Source organism: Nipponia nippon, unplaced genomic scaffold (genome assembly GCF_047370975.1).
Source record: "Nipponia nippon isolate SJK-2023a ecotype South Korea unplaced genomic scaffold, ASM4737097v1 scaffold_2, whole genome shotgun sequence".
In the NCBI taxonomy this organism is placed as follows: domain Eukaryota; kingdom Metazoa; phylum Chordata; class Aves; order Pelecaniformes; family Threskiornithidae; genus Nipponia; species Nipponia nippon.
The window spans coordinates 106259385-106278046 of record NW_028262336.1 but is presented as its reverse complement, the minus strand read 5'-3'; the positions used below and the strand labels follow the sequence as shown (position 1 = coordinate 106278046).

Here is an 18662-nt window from a genome sequence, read left to right as displayed (position 1 = left end):
CTTACCTTCATGTTTCTCTTAGGTGCAACTGTTGGTCACAGATGTGCTGTTTTCCAACCATCATAACTAATGCAGCTATGTCAGCAATTTATTTACAGCTGGACCTACTTGCAATATATAGGAGGGAAAGACTCTGCTCCAGGAGGGATCATTGACACATTTTGTGTGATTCGCTGAGCCTGAGGTTGAGTTTAATCCAGCTGAGGCGCTAACATCCTGCCAGTGCGCTGACTCAATTGTATTTCGGTCTAAAACAGCATTCTCAACAGCACTGTCATTGTCACCTTACCACCATGTGGGAACAGTGGTTTAATTGCAAATAAGGTGAGAAAATACCCTCTGTAATACAACTATTGCCATTTCTGAGAACACAGATCCATGGGCAATGTTTAGTCCTAGTTAGTTTACATAAAGCGGGCCTTGACTTTGTAAATCATTCTGCTCTGTGCAGCCCATGAATAGCGTGGTTATGATCATGAGCAAAATCAAACAGCAGGAATGTATGAGCACCAGTAAAGCGAAGGACTAGACATACTTCTTCGCACTTGGAAAAGTCTCATATTTGCGTATCCGATTGCAGCCTCTCAGAAGAAGGTACCGAAAAGGAGTCAGATATGAATGGGGAACTGAGGATACATGTCTTTCAGCATGCCTCTGAGAACATGTATGAAGCATCTTTAAAGAATAAGATCCGGCTTTCCTTCTGCCATTAGGCTTCTTTTTAGCGTTGCATTCAATGTATTGTTTTTGTATTCCTTGTTCTGCCTCACGTATTTTGTCTTGCACCTATGAAATGCAGCATCAAGCTCCTGATGAGGCATTGGCCTGAGGTTGTTTGACTACATGCTTTTAGAAGGCAATTTCGAGTGATTTAAGATTACAGTCTGAACTACTTGAGAAATTAAACCTGATGTGAAGTTGCTGAAAATCCCAATACTCACGGGAAAGAAGAGGTGAAAGGGGTGTGTGTGTGCATATGCATTTATCTAAAATCTATGGTATTAAATGAAAACCAGAATTTTTTAATGTATTGACCTAGGATACTTTGGCTTTGTTTTTACATGAATGGTGCAATCAACGTGAAACAGGAAGAGCAGCCAGTCACACACAGACACTGTTCATAAACAGAGGCCCCCAAAAAACCCAACACCTAATAAATATTTTTAGAATAACACTGGATAAACCACATAGGAAAAAAAAAATCTGTCTCCCTGTAAGTTGAGGATCTTGGCATTGGTAAGATCCTAGCTCTTCATCTAAGCAGCCAGTCCAAACCAAAGTCAGGAAACAGCCTTTCTGCAAGCAAAGGCACAGAGGTATGAGCTGCTTCTCCCTCCAGTTTAAATACTACCACTGTTTCTTCAGCCTGTAAAGTGAATTCCGTTACATATGTTCAAGGGGTGCTCAATGGACTGGTTGGAAATTAATCTTCATTTTGCACAAGAGGAAAGAGGCTGGAAGAAACAATTTTCTCATATCGGAGGATATCTATATTGAGATGGATGGCTTAAGGGTCATATTCACATCTTTACTTTTTTTTCAAGCTCATGAAGCCCACTTTGGGTGGCTTTCAAAACTGCATGCGTCCCTCTGAGAAATCTCTGCTGAACCTGTGACACCAACCAGAAGCCAAACACACTGGACAAAGGCAGTTGTTTTGGCACTTCATAGGGGCAGAGACTGGTATAGATCTGTGTTTTATTGTATGGTTCATAATTCCTTAAAAATGAAAGAAATTAAGTTCTTTAAAGTTATTTCCTTCTTTGAAGAAGGAAAACATATCACTGCCTTGGATGCCTTCATGAGAAGGTATCAATTCATATTAATTTAACTTATAATCATTATTATCCACCATCTGCATACAGGGAATTGGACGCTTGTGTCTACTGTGACCACACAGCCAGCAGAACAGATGTAAACAAGAATCAAAGTTTCTTTATCACACAAAGCCATGTCTTCATCACATCTCATCTTCCATCCATAAAAATTGTTTTGTTTGATTTACTAATTGTTATGATTGAATTTACATAAAGAACAGAAGAGACTGAGGCTTCAACAGGCATCATGACTAAGGATCAGCACTTACTTTAATAGGCTGAAATCTTCTTGCTAAATCTATTTATAGAGAAGAGTTGCATTTCATTAGAAATGTCCATGCTTTTTTCCCTGACCTGAGTTCTCTTAAACAGGGATAAACCAACAGTCTTAACTAAACCACCACCCCTCCAAGCCATTGATTTTCTCAGAATCTATTAAATTCCCCCAACGGCTCCAAGAGCCTTCAGTAACTCTTTAGTGCCCTGCTTTTACTTCAAGCTTGCCTCACACCAGCAAGTTAAATTTCAAGTCCAGATCCTACTCTTCAAAGTCATTTCCATGCCTTGACTCTTTCTTCAGCTCTCTCTGTCCTTGCAAGCTGTGGCCGTGCCCACCGCAGGGCACGGCGGGACGAAGAATAACTTCTGGCACAGAAGCCTGGCACAGGGGGAGAGGCTTCCCACCAGCTGCCAAGATCTACTGCGCTCAGCTCATGAGAAACCACAATAAAAATAAATCTCTCTTGCTGTTTTCTGAGCAAAGTATAGACACAAAAATAACTCACAAGACACTGGTGTTTGGGATGAGAACAAGCTTAGGCTTCTGCAGAAATTCCCAGCTAGTCCCAAACCAGCCAGCCTGGGAAGCTAGAAGCAGCCGGACTGTGGTAGCTGCTGAACCCTGCACATGTTTATTAATCCTGCTTACAGGACTGGGCTGTTTCTGATACCTAAACCAGCTCACCGAATATCTGAAGGAAAAATAGGGAAAAATTAAATTGCTTAAATGTAGGCTTCTAGTGCCCTGTGAGACATCCTAGACTACCCCACCTGGCCTTCAGCTGCCAGCTCAGAGGTGTGAATCTTCTCCAACTCCTTTGATATATCTACTGTGTGGATGTCGAAGGACAGCAGGGTATCTCAAAGGGCACTGCTAGGCACCCGCAGGTAGGCACTTGTTTAGTGTGAATTGTAGCTTCAGTTTACTTAGTAGGCTATTCAAAGAATTTAACTTCAGGCACTTAATTTTGGTGACTAATTTAGGATTCTTAGGTAAGAGCTTCAACCTCTCCTTTGCCTATATAAAAAGCCTACATTCTTAATGTATGCACCTAAATTCAGCTAGCATAAGTACTGTATTGCTTTAAAAAAAAAAAAAAGTACGTATGAGTCTCCTGGTTAAGCAAAGAAGCTCCTGCAAGAAACTAAACTGATCAAAATTGCCAGCAGCTCTCTGCTGTGTAAGGACCTGTATCTGTGCTGCAGTACATTATTATGGAAAGTTTCAAGGCTAAATCAGAACATACTCAGAAAACATACAAGAACAAGTCCTTTAGTGCCATGTGTGTTAAATCAGTTTGTGGCATTTCGGCTCCCCAGGTTTGTACTCCTATCAATCTTCTACTGTTTCTGCAGTGTTTTGGCAACACGCTACATTTCTCAGTTGAAATATGCCGCTTAATGCAAGACTGGTAAACAGCTTGAATAGGCAGGGCTTTGATTTATGAACTGCATCAATATGGTAATGAGGATGTTGGCTGGGCAATTAGTTTTAAATTGTATAAGCTCACACTAGCTCTTGTTATTATGAGTACAAAGGTTTGTCATAACACCTCTGAGTTCAGTATTTCAGAATCCTCTGGTATCTTTATACCTATTAGACCAGAACTGCAGCAAATTACAGCCTCTGCTACACCGTCTGAATCTAATATCACTAAACCATTTGTATGAAAATATCAGCAGTAAATAGGTGCATCCATTTAAAATGCTACTTTGCATGCATTTTTTTTTTCTTTTTTCATTCCAAGATGGGCTTTGGACTCCAGCAATGTCTTTATCACCCTCTCTAATCAGTGTCTGTAATGAATGCTAAAGAAATGGTGACCCCTGCAATAAATGCCTATTACTACAAAGGCCATGCCAGAGGGCAGACTCCTCCTCCTAAGACCTGCTGGGTGCATGACCTATAAATGGCAGCAGGGGAGGACTGTGTCAGCCACAATGAAGATAAGTTATTTCAGAGGGAGCAAAAGTTATTTTGGAGGAACCTCCTGTGATCCCTATCTGTATGTGTGATAAGGCCAAGGCGAATCCTACTCAATCAGTTTTGGTCAAGCAATATTTTTTGGTAGAAGAACTCTTCCCTCAAAACCAACATATTTTTGATGGATGACCCAATGCATTTTTGTTGAATCTGAAAAAAAGAAATTCATTTATGTTGGGCGATATTTACTCCTTTTGATTAATCTAGTTAATTTTTCCGAGCTTTCAGAAGAAAGAAGTGTTCAACTATAAAGTGTTCAGATGAGTATTTCAGTATTTTCAACATTTCTATTTCTTGCTTCCCCATGTGATTTTTTTTTTTTTGTATTATTAAGTATTCAGTTAATTTGACAGAAACTCACAGTTCTTCTGAAATCTTCCTTTTCTGGGCATGTTTATGGTTTTTTTTTGCCCAGATATACCAGGCGAAGTCAAAACACCCAGCAATACTTCAGTGACAGCTGCTTTAGAGGTGTCGAAAGTTTTATTTATGTACAGAAGGAAGTGTTTCTTAAGCCAAGGTGCATATTTGAGGCCTGAATAGCTATTTTAAACAAATTCTCCGTTTGCCTTTCTGCCTTTTCGTTATTCATCTCCCTTTTGAGAGCGTCCAATAATTAGTTACACTTATCTGTTTTCCAGTTGCAGTTCTCAGATTTCAACTTACTGAGATTTCTTGATGTGTTTGCTAAATTAAAGAGACTTACAGTATCAGAGGATCTCTTCCCCATAGAAGGGGTCTTTCTAGACTTTTTATCAAATAACAGCTCTCCTTTTTGGATGAATGCAAACAACTGAACATTTCAAATGGTGTAGCAAATGTAGTCTAAAAATATCTAAACTAGCTTTAAGTTTACTAGCTTAGGTCTCACAAATAATAAAGCAGTGGAGCTGAGGCATACTGCTGTGATACACCTATTTTGGGGTATCAAAAGAGTTATTAACTCAAGAGATCTTTACATGGCACCTTCAATGAATGTATGTCAAGTTCAGAGGTCATTTTTGTAGCTCTTCTCTGGACCCGCTATAAGTTTTGTTTCTTATAGTATAAATTTCTCCTGTGAGAGTTCCTCAGATTTTCTCTACCTGTGACGTCTTTCCTCTACACCGAATAAAACTGCTTTGGGCATTTCCACATGACTTTGTGGAATGAAGTAGCAAATAATCACCCCATCATGAAAAACTGTGCAATCCACTAGTGGATGCTGCTAGAAATTTTAAAGGGTCTACTACACCTCAGGCATAGTCCACAAATAAAGAATGAGCTGGATGTTTTTTTACAGAAAGAAATTTGGAGCACAGAAAAATATCTGAAACTCTCACTTTATATGCAGACTAAAAGGTATATGAAGCAAAAGTGCAGGAAATTTATTTCCTAACTTTTTCCAGCTTTTCTTTCCTACATAAGCTATTTCTTTCCAACCTTTAATAAGTAAAACCCAAAGATAGGTAGAAATCTTAATCAAAGGGGATGTCCATTGCCTGGCAGGACGAAGCTCACACAGAACATAAAATTCAATTAATCAGATTCCCATGGAAACACAGTATTGATGCAAACTCTGTTACAGAGCCCTTTAAACAAGCAGAATGGTTATTTCCAGGTTCTACACAGTACATAAGCATTCAATCAAATGGTCAACACTCCTCTCTCTAGCCAAGGGCCTCTGCAGCTCTATTCAAATATATTAACCTCTGAGATAGATGGTATCTTTCATCCTCTCTTTTACAAGTACAAAGTGTGTTGTGTTAACGTAAGAGATTTTCTTTCCTTCAGAGTGCTGCAGATGAGTCATTAATTCAGATATCAGAGAGGAGCAAAATTAGTCAGGTTTTTTTCCCTTAAGACAAGAAAAAGACTAGTTGCCTTGACTGAGCTTTAGAAGTGCCAGAAATTCCATTTCAGTGTTCATTTATTAAAAATGCCAGCCTGTTCATTTGTGCATATTGCAGATACTTTTATAGAGACTCTATTATGGTTCAGGATGCCTGTACCATCATAGTATGAGTTAAAGATCTGTCAGCAAATCGTTTTTTTATGGGTATAAAACTCAGTCACTGTAAATCATACCAGGCTAAAGTGATGGCGTATCTTTGTCATGCTAGATATAGATTTTTTTTTAACAATGAGGAATAATCACCACATTGGTAATTTTTGGTTAAGAAGCAGAAAAACAAGTAAATATGTATATTTCACAGTTTCGTTAGCTTCCTCTCCCTTCCTCTCACTACCCTAATGCTCCATATAGTTTAAGGCCAAAGTTTGTGGTATTTTCATCACAAAATATCTTAAGAGGGCTTGATCTTCAAAAAACCATGGGCCTCTCCTTTTGTAAAATATCAGCCATTTCTAAAGTGTGCCTCTCCAAAGGGATCGTTTGTGTGATGATAAATATTCCGATTTCAAGACATCAAGCTCACTTTGGCTGGTTTTTAAAACACGTTTTAGTGCCCACTAATCTTAAAAATCCTAAGAGACTGAAACTAATGCAATCTTGGCTCCCTGAGTGAAAGCGATGACAGGGCAAAGCAGCCATATGAAATATGGACTTCCCTGTACACCTCAGCCAGGCATAAACTGCAAACCACCCATGCCAGGAAGAGTGGCAGGGACAAAATCAAGCAATGTCACCGCCTCCGGCCACCCGCACCAGGGCACTTACTGCTGACAGGTTTCTCGCTGCCACCTCTCTCTTTCTTTAAGCTGCAGTAAATGAACGCTGTTCGTGCTTTTTGGTGTGGGGGGGGAACACGGAATCGGCCTTGTTCATGTTTCATCACCACAAGTTGTGTGAACATGTGGCAGTGCCTGCAGCCACAAAGGCAGTGTGTATTATTAGCCATAGGGCTGCATTTCTTCAGTCAAGCTCTGCTTTGCAAGATGATGCCCAAAAGCAGTGAAAAGTAGAGATACTCTCAGACTTTCCCAGGAAAAACAGAGCGCCGTGTAGGAAACAGCAAAACAAATGTGGTAAGTGGGAAATTAGCTGTGCCTCTTCCCCAAAACATACCTCCTCAGGGCTTCAACAAGCCCTGAAACAACCATGCTCTGAGCTCAGGAAATAGGTTGCAGACTAAGAAATAAGTGAGCAAATGAGGATTTGTATTTATTTCAAATTTCCATTGCTCCAGCAGATGCAAATTAACTACCTTGGTCAGGGTCAGATTGTGTACAGATATACAGAAAATTATAACACCTCCCTTAAATTGCTTATAGTCACAACATATGGAATATTGGAACATACGCAAATACTCACACAAGAACTTTGCTTATTAGAGAGTCTGGGACGTACTCCACATGTGTTTGTTATAAGGCACTACTGTCATCATCCCTTTAGGTCGTCAGGAGGGCTGTGATTTTAGATTCCTTGGAGTTCCCATTACAGCGAGAGACTGACAAGTATGAAACCAAGAGTTGCCTACACACCTTCATCTTGTTCCCATTGAAAATGTATGTTATAATACAGTTTTTAATTATGTGATCCTACAGTTTTGTAGGCTGTGGTTTCCTGCTTCATGCACATGAGACAGGTGACCAAGGATGTGTCAATATAGGAAGGGCAACCGTAAAACAAGACATGCTAATTTTTTACTACATGCTGTGATAAGTAATCAGTGTTGTTTCGGCATGCTTCTGTGTGAGATATTTATGTGTATTTGTGTGATTGTGCAAAAGGGTAAGTTTCCCTTTAATTTTAATACAGTACCTACCTGGCGGCATCACATTTTTAGTGAATTCTTGTCATGGATAACCTTCAGGTAAGTAAAGAAATGTTAACTTACATAAACAATTTCAAAGATATTTGAAAGTATCCTAAACAAACACCATACCAGTGAGGGTACAGCCAAGTAGAAGGTTTTTACAAGCTTCTACCTGAGATACTGTTGAGTTTCCTTTTCTCAGAGCAAGATGTGGAGTGCCAGTGAGTTTCCCTGCTATGTCTTTAGTGCTACAAAGCTCCCTCACCACTCTCCATTTCCCTGTACAACACAGAAACACAGGAGAACAGCAACGTCCACCATTAATTTGCACCAACCAACCTCCAGGCTGAAGATAGCATCAGTATTCTGGGTGCCCAAAATAACTCTTTCAGTTGTGAACCTCCTTATGTAAGTAAGATAAAACGCTGGCCTACTAACTTCCAGGCTTTGCTTTGGGAGAGTTTTTACGTAGTGTTGTCAATCAAATACTGCACATGGAAGCACTGCCCAGTCTAAATGTTCTTTAGCAAACACCATTTCATCTCAAATTAACATTTGTGTGGCAAGATTTCCATTTACTCTCATGGGTACTTCACCAGGTAATTAAAGAAAGACATAAAATGATGCCAATTTCAAGATTTTCAAAAATCTTCTTTTCCGTTTGCTTCAAGAAGACTTTATAGCTTTATTTTGTGCAGCATCTTCTGTATGGGGTGTGCTCCATTAGCACATGTTTGAGGAGCTTATGCTAAGCAGAAGTAAGACAACTGAAGATAAGCAGTCACATATTTGCACGCCTGTTGTTACAAATTCAGCAATGCTGTGAGTGCCTCTTACTCTGTAACAGCTAGTATGACATTTAAGAATTTCTAAACACAAGGTACTACTACATTTAACCAGGAACAGTGGCCAAGGCTGAATTAAAACCATTCAATTTTTTTCCTCTCCCAAAAGACATGTGACAAATCATTCCCCATAAAAGTGCAGAGGAGCTTAGAAATCCCTTGAAGGAGCACCTGACAGACAGAAGTGTCTCTGGTCTGGGGAACTGGCTGGGACAGCAAAGATAAGCTGACCACTAGTGATGCAGGGAGAGAAGGCAAACACCTTCAGAAGCCGAATTACAGGTGAAAGATGAAGCATTGTATGCTAGGTATGCTGTAAAACTGAGTGTTCTTTGGAGTTAAAACAACTGGAGATTTTCCAATGTGTTGTTTTTGAAGCCTCTTCTTTGGCTCCTATGCATCTCCCTTGATATTATTCATCCTCTCGCCCAGGCTAAAAACCTTTCAAATTGAAAACATTGCCTCTAGAAATTCAGTAAATCTAAAAATATCGATCTTGCAGGATAAGTTCAAATAGCTTGCTACATTGAAATGAACATCTGGTTTTAGAGCTTAATTTATGCTGTCAATTCTTCTGATATTTCTAAACATTAGCTTTCCCTCTCTTGCAATGTTGTTTTTCCACAAGCTAGAGCACGATACGTGTTACAGGTAGGCATGTACTGAATACTGGAAGGGACTGAGATCTATAAACATTACTGGGCTGAAGATATCACAGCTTAGTACCTAACAAAGTTAGCCAAAGCGGGAATTGTGACTGTCTTCCTGCTATCAAAGTAATTTCACATCCTGAGAGTAAAAAAGAGACCTTTAAAGGGACTGTTTGACGAGGAAGAGAATAAATGCAGCGATTATTCAGTAACACATCTGTCAACTTACCAAAAACTTCTGTTTCATAGCCTAGTAGAAGATACTGAGCCATAGGATTTGTATACCTTTTCGATCAGTCTTTTGCAGCCTCTGGAAAGTTTTTTTCTGTATGATCACCATTATTAAGCTGTACTTTTCTACCCCACCTCTGCCTAACAGCAATAAGGGTCTCTGCTCAAGGGAAGGGTAACAGCCAGAAAGGTGAAGCTATTATGGTAGAAATGGTTATGGCTGTAAGAAATGTAACCAGATGTCTGCCTGCTACAGAGGTATTGAAAATCATGGAGTCAGAATAAAAGAGAGAGAGAGGTTGAAACACAAAAAGAACTAATTTCAAGCTCTTCCCAAAGTCATCCCCAACAACATCTAGTTGTTCATCTCCATCTGCCCAAGGCTCGTCCTCTGCCAGAGACTTCTCTGCCAGTCCTTAGCATCACGTTCCCACTTATTTCCCACTTCAAGTTCCCTGCGTGCCCGTTTGTCCTACCTATGCCAAACACGTTGGCACTTCTGATGCTCCCCATCTCTTGATGGATGCTCTGCAGTGAATGATACTGTGCAAGCAGGGACACGACTGTCCTCGTAACCTTGGTTGGGCAGGCAAGAGAGAGCTGCCCCACTGCAGGGTCCATGACCTCCCATTGGCTCTAGCAGCACCTCTCCCAGGGCAGCCTGCAGGCAGGGAGGAGGGAGCCCAGGCAGCTCTGCCTTCTGGCAAGCCAAGTTGTCTGACTCTGGTGGTGCCTCAAGTGTGCATTTGTAAGCTTGTTGTACATGAACAACACACCTGGTATTAGGCCTTTTGTGCCTGTATCTTGACTTGTAAAGTGAGGATAAAAATTAAAGGAAAGGACCTGGGGAGCAGAATTGTCTAGTACAGTGAGAGGGGGATTTAGGGAGGGCTGACATGGACTGAAATGAAGGCTCGCTTTTCCAGAGAGCTGGAAATGCTTTAGATTTAGGGTGAAGGTTGGTATTAAGCTATATGTTACTCTGAGTGATCTGACAGATTACTGGCACTGGTCAGAGAATGGGTGAGCTCATACTCTGCAGTTACATGTGGAGCGATAACTGGGCCCAACTTAGAAACACTTTGAGTCTCAGTGTCACAAATAAACTGCAAAAATGAAATAAGTGGGAGTAAGGAGCAGGGCCTGGGACTCTCCCTTCCCAGGGCAGTTCCTCTCACAACAGGCCAAATACCCCAGTACCATCTTGCTTGCCCGCTTTTGCCCTGTAAATCTCATCTCCCTTTCAGCAGGGTGTTTGGTGCTGGCACGAGAACAGTGCCATGCCAGATTATCTTGCAGCCTGATGACTGATGGACTTGACTGAAAGGCAGCAGTGTTTCAGACTGAGGGTATAGAAAGCAAATGTTCCAGCTCCTGGGCAATCAATGAGAAGCCTCTTCTGCTGCTGCTATTAGAGCATCATGTCTTCTGGGTTAATGGGTCCATCTACCATAAATGCCATTAAGCAGAAAAATCTGCTCCCAGGAACAGGTCCTGCTCTACAGCCTGGGGTGCTAAGCATAAGTCACCATGAGGGTCTTGCCATGGGATGGGTCAGGAGGGTGTGGAGGGGAACGCAACACCCCAAGCTCCCACACTTTTACAGGACTGCGAGTGGGCCAAAGTACCGGTTGCTGCTGGCCTGCAGGTCTTTTTGCTAACCAGGCCTGAGTTTCCATACCAGGCAAGCCAGCAGTTCCATTTTTAGACTTAAACCAGAACAGAAGCCAGCATATAGGCAGCACTGGTAAACCTGGGCGTCAAACGGGAGGATATGTAGAAGCTGAGTTACTCAGCGTGCATACAAGCACAATAAAAAGATGCTGCATCTGGACAAGAAAGAAACTGCAGAAAAAGATCAAAAGAGTAACAGTAAAATACTGGAAGCATATTTCTCCATAGCCTGGTAAAATCACTGAATTTCAGTACTAACAGCTAAAATGTAGTGAGATAAAAATGGAAAAGTAAAAAGTCAATTTAAAGCAAAAAATCAGAAATTATATGATGCAAAGACAACTCACAAGCAGCACTTTGGAATTAGCTGGCATGCATAGGGAGCTTCCTTATTAAAGGGAGCTAAAAATTTGTCAATGCCAGAGGGCTATTCCAACAGAAGAGTTGCTTTAGCTCCAAAATGGTGTTTTCTAACAATGCTCTGCCTCCTGATAAGGGAACACGAAGGCTGACTCAGAAAAGAGATTGGACTCTGCCCAGAGGAACAATATGAATCATCTAAACCACTCTTACAGCTCCCTCTGTCAATTTACTAAAAGCATCATATCTGCAGTTGGATCTGTGGTTTAGAAAATGTGGCCTAAGGCGGGATTTTTTGTGCCGCTATGTCAATACCTTAAAAGATCCAGAATGTGTTGAATAGTAGGGCATTAAAAAAGATCACTAGAATTATCAAAATATAATTCTTGCTTTCTCTGGATAACATCGTACAGAAAGACATGCTTCAAAAACCGTGATTTTAAAGTGATGAAATCTCTGCTTCTTCACTGCCTCTTTCTGTGACTCCTCCTTTGACTCAAAGGAGTTGTGCCAATATAAAAAAATGTTATTTATATTGTGGTAGAGCCAGGGCGCCATATAAAGAATCAGTTCTTTACTGTGCAAAGTGCAGTAAATTCACAGGAATGAGTCCCTGCTCAAGGAACTCGCAGGCTATACCTCTGAACATGACATGACACAAATAACTATGGAAAGCACAAACAACCGTACAGAAGGCAGATCGTGATGAGCATATATAAACACAAATATTGGCCAGCCAGCCCCCAGAGGCTCATGAGGCTTGTTGAAGGCTGTAGAAATACTGATACATCACAGAATGCTAATTTTACATCAGGGATTATTTTTAAAAAGCATTAAAAAACATTTTAAAAAAGCATAAAAACATTACCGAGTTGTGCCTCAGTACTAAAAAGACATTAGGATGTTGTGGGTTTTTTTTTCCACTTAAATTCAGGTGGAATCAAGAAGCAAAGGATAATTTAAAAATATAGGTGAAAATATTTTCAGTGATCTTGTTGGAAGACCACTTAGCTAGTTGCTGGTCTTATACTTTCTTTATGGAAGTCTGACTTAGGGGAGATTTGAATTGTTTTACTCACCCAAACTACTTCAGCCATCCAAAGTAAGTATTTTTAAAGTGCTGTTATGTCAATGCAACCCCACAGTGTTCTTTTGTACACTTAGTATCCTTCTTTCTTCTAAGCGGATTTTCCGTCTATTTTGAAGATTAATGAACCATTTATTCTCAGCCAGAAATTAATTAAAACCCATTCATTCAAATGACGGTAATTGCAGCTACTCAAGGCCATTTTCCATGTTTGTGCCTCTTTTCCAAGATTCCATAAAGAACTAAAAAAAAAAAAATATTCTGTCACAATCATGGGGGAAAGACCGTGTAGGAAACGAGACAAGAGAGATGTGTATATAATTTTTAGAAGTTTTTGCACCTTACAACTTCTGGAATTAAATTTTACATAAAATTTAAAGACAAAAGCCTGTGCATTTTACACTTCATCTTAAGTAATGTGTTACTAGAAACAGGACTGATTTTTACCCCCAGAGCATTTTGTGAAGTAATTCTCAATCTGTCACCATGTTCACTCTTTAAAAAACAAAAAAAAAATCCTGGAAAACTGCTCTCCAGAGAGATGCAGCTGGTTTTGGCAAAGTAAGTCCTCAACAACCTTCTCTTGCTAGCATAACATAAAGCTGAGTGAAATTTCCTGAGTGAAATAAGCTATATGGGCAAAGGGAACTGTTTGCTGTATAACTGAATCTAGAATTTCTTCCATGAGAAATCTCTTGGTCAGAGATGTGATTCTCCTCCCTTAGCTACGCTGCTCTTATTTAATGCAGTAATTTAAGATAGTTCTTCAGATGATACCACACTGAAGAGCAACAACAAAAACAACAACAACAAAGATTAAACCCAGTTGGTGGTGTGCTCCAAATGACTGACTGAATCAGAGCAAAACAGATTGCTGAGGTGTGTCTTCTGCTGAGGCTCACACAGTCCTGGTTTGGCATGTTTATGGCTGTGCCGTCTAGTTGTATTTTGTTAAAGTTGATTAATATAACTAGATCTTATAGATATACCATCTAATAAAGCAATCCACAGCAGTACTTTGAAGTTTTTGTAAAAAATGTCATTGCTGCATTATTCATTTTATTGACTAGTGCACCCAGGGTATTAATCAATCTGAGCTGCAAAATAAAATGAAAAGTATTACGTTTTTTAGTATAGCTAGAAGACTCAGCTGAAGAAAGATGTGAGGAGATGAGATGGAAGCAAAACTAAAGCTCCTTAAAGACATTTTGTTTAAAAAATGGTTCTTTTCATTAAACTGTGAGCAAAATGATTTCCCACAAAAAACCTCACCTATTTTGAAGTCGGAGAAATTCAGAAGTGCTAAAAGGAAGTTTATGTTTGTGTACCACTACTCTTGACATGCTGTCGTATGGCATTATAATAGGTCAAGTGTGCTAGTTCTTCTATTTTTTAATTAATTGAGGGAAGCATTTTAGCAGCATTAATAAAATGCCTTTTCTGAAATAACAGAAAATAATTTGAAACTATGGAAAAAATTAGTTTTTAATATGAATTCTTTCAGCAATCCCTCTTTTGAAGAAATGAACAAAGTTGTTTCCATTCTGAGCTGCAGTGAAATATATTTTAAAATGCTAAAATTTCTTGTGGGAAATGATTTCTGCTACACACCAGTCTAAACCCGAGAGAAAATGATCTCTGCTCTAGAAAATTCACATAAATTGGCGAAATTGATTAAGAAGGATTATTAACCTCATTTTAAAGATCATTAACTCTGTCATAGATACTGGTCTAAAGATATACAGATGAAAAAAATTGAAGCTAGTAGAAGACAGCCTCAGTTTTACTTACTGAAGCTGCCTTGGGATAGAAGTGGCAAGGAAAGCCCTGGAGAAGATAAAACTGTTGAGTCTGGGTGGCTACAATTCTGGCAACTGTGATAAACCTTTAATAAAGTTGCAACCATAACTTGTGAAAGGACCCCAGGAGCCCAACCAGTCACCCAAGACTTACTCCATAATCCAGGGTTAGGAATAGGGCACGTTAGGCACAGTCCATGTGACAAGTTTTCAATGGTTTCCTCGAAATAAGCTGCATGTTGGAAGAGTCTGTCATTCTCCAGGGACAGCAGAAGGAGCATAGGGTGACCATTATAGATAGGTTATCTTTGCTGCCCGGATGAGTCTCACCAGGACTATCCAGGCCAAAACCCATACTTTACCAGGAGAGACCCAAAGTGATCTCCTGGGAGTGTTTGGTTTAGCTAGGAGCATCTTCATTGCTAGAGGGGACCAGCACAGCGCTCTGACGTGCTATGGCAAGCAATCAAAGTCTCAGTACTTCAGCAGGGACCTTTAAAGGATGTAGCAGTTCTAGGCATGTCCCATCCCCAATTAATCTACAGGTGCTTTAGACTTGGGATTAGTCTATATCTAACTTGTTAATAGGACGTTTCCCATTAAAAAAAAAAAGCGCAGAAGGTGCAAACAGATATTGACAGAAAGAACTGCTGCCTTACTTGTTATTTTCTTGCACTTCTGATGGAGTAAATAAATCAACTCTGCACATTGTTTAGGAAACATGCAGCACAAATGTAGATTGTCTAAAATAATAACCTGTTTATTGATGCCCCGTAAGTCCAACTTAAATCTCACCTTAACCTTTTCTCAGAGCAACTTTTTCATTAGTAGATGATTTAGTGACTGGGAATGGGTGAAAACAAAGCTACTCAGCTTGCAAAAGGGCAGACCAATGTCCCAGTTGCCTCCACATGTCCTGACATTTTTCAGAGTCAGAAGCACCAGCTGAAACTGGGCCATCTCCTGCACAAACTGATTCAAAAACTTAAAACCAAACCATTGCAAATTAGTGGAGAGACAACATATTTTTTTTTTTTTAAGGGAGCCTAAGTTCATGCTTCACATGCTGTACTCAGCTTCCAAATTAGATCTTTTATTTTTCTCTACTATATAAACATGAAAAGGGTGAATGAGATGGAATGCCCATTTATCCCAGTACCATATTACTATTTTTAATGTCACAGAAACCTTACTTTTCACCTGCCAGGAGTTCATCAGAATTGCGCAGTATTTGCTGTGTTCTTCAGCAGCACCAGACCATAGAGAGAGTCATGCCATTTTGCAAGACCTAGACTACTATGTACATAAACTTTCAAAGCATTGCGTGAAAAAAAGTTACGTATTTCTTACCATTAGCCTTTAAATATTGCTTCTATTTTTAACCCCCAGAAGCTCAGCTTTGAAGAACCAAATAGCACAGTAGATTGAAACACCAAACAACACAGAAGAAAAGCCATTTGTGACTGACGAGAACCATCAGCAGGACAACCTGATCATGCTGCAACAGTAATAAATAAGTTGCTGCGTCTACTACAGGTTTCCACTGCCTTGTTTGCCAGATTATTACATATACAGAGTAGCCTTCTGCTGAGAGAAATACACTTCAGTTTCAGCCCATGACCTCATATTTTACCTTTTTGCTATAGATTCAGACCTAGTTCTGTGTTCACCCCCTTAGGTACTTGTACACTGTAATTAAATCCTATCTCACCTGCTTCTTTTTCACGGCCCAACATGTTAAGGTCTTGGAGCCATTTCTTCAGAAGGTATATTCTCCCGTCTCCTAAATTAGCCTTGTTCCCTGGACCCCTTCCAAACCTTCCTTAGGGAATGAACCAAATTACAAACCTCTTGAAAGATTTAGAGGTCCAGCGGGGCTGCACGTGGTGCAATAATTGGGGGAGGCTGGCTTTAAAAGATATGGCTGGGCAGGTTAAAGTCAATGAAAGTTCAGCCCGTGGAGAGATTACAGAGGATCAAGGCTTAACAGTCTGAATGCTGTATGTGACCTAAAGATGTTAGCAGGGATTCAAGTAGTGTCTGTTCATATCCTAAATCTAGCTAACTTTCATTTATCTGTGTGCATTTTAACACCAGGTGTAAATACTTATGGCTGTGGGGAAGCCCATGGAGTAACTGCAGTTTGCTCCAAGTGGTGCGTAGCTGGAGGGAGACACCTGAGTGTGTATAAGATGCTGCAGGGAAGGAGGACAAGGGTCCCTGCCCCAGAGGCTGGGGGGAGGAGGCAGCAAGGTAGGAGCAGCTCTGGAAGCGGCTGGGTTCCCATCCTGCCCGGAGCCAGGGCCAGGAAACTGCCTAGATCTGCCAGACCCTGTCCTCCAAAACTGCTGGCAGGGGAGAGAGGGGGACCAGAGCTGGAGCACCAGCACCCCCACCTCCTCACCCCCAGCCATGCTGGGGAAGCGCGGAGGGCTCTGCTGCCTGGCCGCCTTGGCCAGCTGCGGGAGGCTGGACTGCCGCCCATCCCACCTGGCAGACACTGTGCCGCAGGTCTGCGCCTCCAGAGCTAGCGTAAAACAGCTGTGTGGTATGCCTGAACGCAACAAATACATCACATAAATAAACCGTAAGTGTAATTTGTCCTGAAAACGAAATAATGTTCTGTTTAACTATGCCTGGTTGTTTGGTGATTGCAGCAAGTGCAGTGACAGTCACTATGATGTACTGTGTTCTGCTGAATAGTCTCTTAATAACAGCTGTGTGACAACTCATAAATGACTTTTCTCATATACAATACCTGATAATGTCAGCTTCAGTACACTAATACACTCATTTCTCTAATATCTAAGTCTTTTAGATATCTGGAGAGCGATGTCTGCCTAAAAAGCAAAACCATTTTTGTGCTATTTGTCAGAAGACTTTGTACATTGTTTTCCACAGAAAATGGTGATGTCCTTTCTGTGTCATGGGGTAGTCCTAATTCCAAATAGGAATATAAAACTTTAAATAAAAAAAAAAGCGTAGGAAAGTAGATTGCAGTATTTGCCCATTTATCCCATGTAAATCCCATCCCATCTTTCAGGGAGTGGGTCAGGAAATTCTGAAACACGTTATTCAAAGGCCTGTTCTGTAAGGGATGGACTCCTAGGCCTAGACAGCACATTTCCAAAAACTGTGGAGCTCCGTGAGTGTCAAGAGCAGGACTGTTCCTTAAAACCCTACAGTGCATACTCTGCTAGGGATCCCTATAAAATATGTGTCAAATGTAATATTTTGTGTATCAGTCATGCCTCCTCTATAAAAGACCCTGGCTAGTCTTGTTTAGTCTTTATGTGACAAGTGTATACTCAAACTCATACAATCACTCCTTTCTTGTATCTTTATTCTACTTCTTTCTGTGTTTTTGTTTTTTTTTTTTAATTTTGTCTCCTTCCTTTTATATTATAGGTGGGATGAAGAAATACAGTGTAAGTCAATATCTGTATAGTATTTCCTTCCAGAACCCACACTGAAATGCTGTTCATTTACCCATGGTCTCTTATACTTGGCAACCAGCTAACAACATGATTTTTAAAACGTTGAGGGAAAAAGTTCAGGTACTGAAACAAACTCCAATTAGTGGGACTAATGTCAAGGGGTTAATGTCTTTGCTACAGATTAAAACGTGCACAATACCAGAACTGGCTTTATTTACATGTTTTAGATAAACTGGGAGGGAACTGCTGAAACCTCCAGCATGAGTGGCAGCCATCGCGGTTGTTTGTCTTACAACATGACCACAGACGACAGACTCTACAAACATCTTGTGAGAAATGGACCTTGTCTGAAGGAGCTTGCAATTTAAACATGCAAAACAAGAGGTTGGAGGGAAAACAGAGTCACAAAACTCAAAGTCAGGCAGCAGGTATGTGATAAAGTCAGCAATTGCATAGATCCAGATCCTCTTCCCCTTTGGTTTCATTCAAGGACTCCAAGTCTTAGGTAATTCTCACAACAGTACAAGCAGAGAAGTGGCAAATTAAGGCAGCCAAAGTCATTATCACGATATCTAAAAGGTGCTAAAATCCAGTTGAAGATTTTTTCATTATTTAAATGACTTCTAACACGCCTTCAACAGGCTCTGCAAAGCTACCTAGCAAGTCGGGGGCAAAACCAGGAGTACAGTTTAGGAAGCCCAGACTCAGTTACAGCCCACGCTGCTGGTGAATCGGTCTCACTGCTACCTTCTTACCTTAGTCCTTTCCTGCTCCCTCCAACTTAAATGCGGGATTCAAAAG

At 40.5% G+C, this 18662-nt stretch overlaps 1 protein-coding gene across 8 annotated transcripts in view; it reads right to left on the bottom strand.

The window, feature by feature from the left end:
- The window catches only part of STARD13 (StAR related lipid transfer domain containing 13), a 303153-nt gene that overhangs the window by 261147 nt on the left and 23344 nt on the right, over positions 1 to 18662 (bottom strand). The window contains exon 2 of one of the 8 annotated variants that reach the window (XM_087756686.1): positions 12618 to 12867. The exons of the other annotated variants lie outside the window; for them this stretch is intronic. The gene's annotated coding sequence lies outside the window, so the exon portion shown is untranslated. The remainder of the gene's footprint in view (positions 1 to 12617; positions 12868 to 18662) is intronic. 8 annotated transcript variants of the gene reach the window in all.